The sequence below is a fragment of the Ictidomys tridecemlineatus genome, chromosome 12 (assembly GCF_052094955.1).
Source record: "Ictidomys tridecemlineatus isolate mIctTri1 chromosome 12, mIctTri1.hap1, whole genome shotgun sequence".
Lineage (NCBI taxonomy): Eukaryota > Metazoa > Chordata > Mammalia > Rodentia > Sciuridae > Ictidomys > Ictidomys tridecemlineatus.
The window spans coordinates 41,320,537-41,323,716 of NC_135488.1; the positions used below are offsets into that span (position 1 = coordinate 41,320,537).

The 3,180-nt window shown below is 37.1% G+C and overlaps 1 pseudogene; it reads right to left on the reverse strand.

Annotated features, from left to right (window-relative positions):
- Positions 1-563: 563 nt before the first annotated feature.
- LOC101978064 (ADP-ribosylation factor 4 pseudogene) lies at positions 564-1,246 on the reverse strand (annotated as a pseudogene).
- Between the last annotated feature and the right edge of the window lie 1,934 nt (positions 1,247-3,180).

The following is a 3,180-nucleotide window of genomic DNA, read 5'->3' on the forward strand; positions in this document are numbered from 1 at the left end:
AGAAGAAAATAATATAAAGAAAGACAATCTGCTGAGTATTCAAAGCCATCTCAATATGAACTCTTCGCAACCAGCACAGAATTAGCTAACAAATCCAAACCACACCAAGGTTAAGTTTGGCTGATGGAAGCCAGGAGTCAATAACAGGGAAAAAAATATTAAGTTCCTCCGTGCAAGAGAGCTGAATAGTGTTTTGGAGCATTTCCCTGGCTGGTACAAGCAGTATTAGAAAATCCTTTTGGCAAGGGATGGAAATAAATACAAATGGAATGCTACATGTTCAAATCAGCAGACTGTCCCAGGAATGATACAGGTATCGGTAAAGTAGCAAGGGGATAACTTTAAAACATCATTTGTTGTGGGCTCAAAAAACATTCAAAACTGATTTATTTAAAGGTGTCACAATAGCTATGTCCAGGCATTTAGGTTTAAAGGAAGTCAAAATTAAAAGAGGATACTCCCCCCCCCCAAGGAGAATTTCTTTAAAACCAAGCATATTGCTAAAGAGCAACATTATACTTGGTAAACAATAACTGGCAACAAAATACGTTTAAAGGCTGTAACATTCAGCCCAAACCAGTCCCAGATATAGTTTAATATCCAAGATGCAAACTAATTTTGTTGTAACAAGCCTAGACCAATTCTATCAAAATGTGTCCTTGGTTAGATATCCAGTTCATTTAACGTTTTGAAAGCTCGTTCGACAGCCAATCAAGTCCCTCATACAGACCAGTTCCTTGTGTAGCACAAGCGGCTTGAACATACCATGTTCTGTTATGGAGAGACTGAAGGCCTCATTTAATCTGTCATTTCCCGGATAGCCGTAGCATTTGGCAAATCCTGTTTGTTTGCAAAAAGCAACAGCACTGCATCTTGCAGCTCATCTTCCCCAAGCATTTTCTGCAGGACTTGGGCTCCTTCCTGAATTCTTTCACCATCATTGCTATCTAGCACAAAAATAAGACCCTGGCTATTCTGGAAGTAATGCCTCCAGAGAGGCCTGATTTTATCTTGACCCCCAACATCCCATACAGTGAAACACATGTTCTTATACTCTACTGTTTCCACATTAAAAACCAATGGTAGGAATGGTGGGGACTGTCTCCCCTAACTTCAGTTTAATGGTCATCTTGCCAGCAGCATCCAATCCAACCATCAAAATACGCATCTGCTTCTTGCCAAAGAGGCGGGAGAACAGAGAAGAGATGGTGAGGCCCATGGCTAGTGGCACTTGTGATGGGCAGAAAAAGGGGTGGGGGACGTCCCTGGGCCTTCTCCTTTCACACTCCCAACAAACTGATCGCAAGGGAAGAGAAAGACCTGAGGCAGGAAGCGGGCGACTGGGACTGCTCATTGGCCGGCGTGTTGGGTGAAGCTTTGGGACAGGAACTAGAGGGTCGAGGACCGGCTTGGCGACTCAGAATATAATGTTTTATGCAATTTGTTGATTCACTCGAATTTTTTTTTCTTGAAAGTGTGAGTTAATCTTTCTATGATGATGATTTGCTATAATTATAAGGTTTATGCCTCCTTGGAGTTTTAATTACAATGTTAAGGTGATTTTTTTTTTAAATGAGGAGAAAGTACTAGAATATCCATGTCATTACAATATGTTTCTAGCATGAAATTCATGTAAAATAGATTTGAGAAGCTTGCTTTTAAAAACACATTAAATTATGGATCACAGATTTATTTTATTAAAATGCATTCTGTGTTTATTCCCTAGTTGAATTAAAACTTTTTGAAGTGTTCTTGATGGAAAATGTGGAAGAAAATTTATGAAGACAATTATTTTTGGATATTTTTATGAGATATGCATATGTCCAAGTATTTAATTATATGCTTATACAAAAATATTTAATTGACTTTTAAAGAGAAAATGCTAAAATTTTCAGATAATAAATGAGACATGCTAGAGAGACTAATATTTACTGAATATTTAGCTAAAAAGCAATACAACTTTAGAACAAAAGCTAAATTCATTAAGTCAGAGAATATAGAAGTTAGACTAAGGTGAGTCCCCTTCCCTCTCACTTAAAACCACCCTAGAAAGCAATGGAAAATTTTATGCCAAATTTATCTTGTCAGTTATAATAAAAATAAAGGGCTTTCTTCTTTGATTACATAAAATCTTTTCCTAAATGCTAAGATTTGTACAAAAGGAAATATCTCAAAGATTGAATCTGCAGCTTGTGGTTAAAATGTCATAAAAATTATCTTATAAACAGTTGGATGTGTATAAAGAAAGTGAAGTTTTACCAGGGTCTTCCTCAAAGCTTGTCCTTTGACCCTATAATGCATGAACTAGTTTCAGCAGCCATATTTTTCTGATATTAGTTACTAAGAACATATTTGAAATTTATAGACCTTCAATTTGGAATTGAAGAGGAATCTCTACAAAGACATATTCCACAAAAGAAAACAATAACCAAGTAAACAATAAACAAAATTTTATGTGGCTTTCTATCATTACAGGGATATTCTTGCAGCTTAATTCTGGAATCCTGTTTTTGATAAGGTTGTATTTTTGGATAATGAGATTTCCACCTAAAAATTGACTTTAAAAGGAAGAAAAAAAGAAAAGGCCTTAATAATTATCCTTGCTTTGGCAGGGGGTTGAAAACTCAAAACATCTTTGCTTCTTTAAAAAAAAATTTAATTTTCCCCTCTCTGCAGATTATCTTATGGAGGTCACCTTGTCAGGGTCTAGTTTCCTTTATCCATAGAAACCACATCTGCTGCCATGTAACTGGCTACCCCAAGAGTATATTCAATACAAGTTTCTTATCTTTCCAGGCCTTAGGCCCTTGCAACTTTCTGGCCAAAAGTCTCAAGTTCCTGCATGGAATCTGCTCTGGTCACGACAGCCAGCTCCCAGGAGTCTGTATATTAATCTTTTACCCCTTATGCAATTACCTGCTATCCAATCACAGGTACTACACAGTGCATGCACTCTTACTGTCCTGTTTCTGTTGCTGTGACAAGGTACCTAGAAAAGTCAACTTATAAAGAGGAAATGTTCATTTTTTGGCTCATGGTTTCAGAGGTTTCAGTCCATAGTTACTTGGCACTATTATTGTCTTTGGGCCTATGGTAAGGCAGAATTATCAGTGTGGGGAGTTTATGGTACAAGAAATTACTCACCATGTGTTTCCTGTAGAGAGCGGAAGCTTCTTTTAG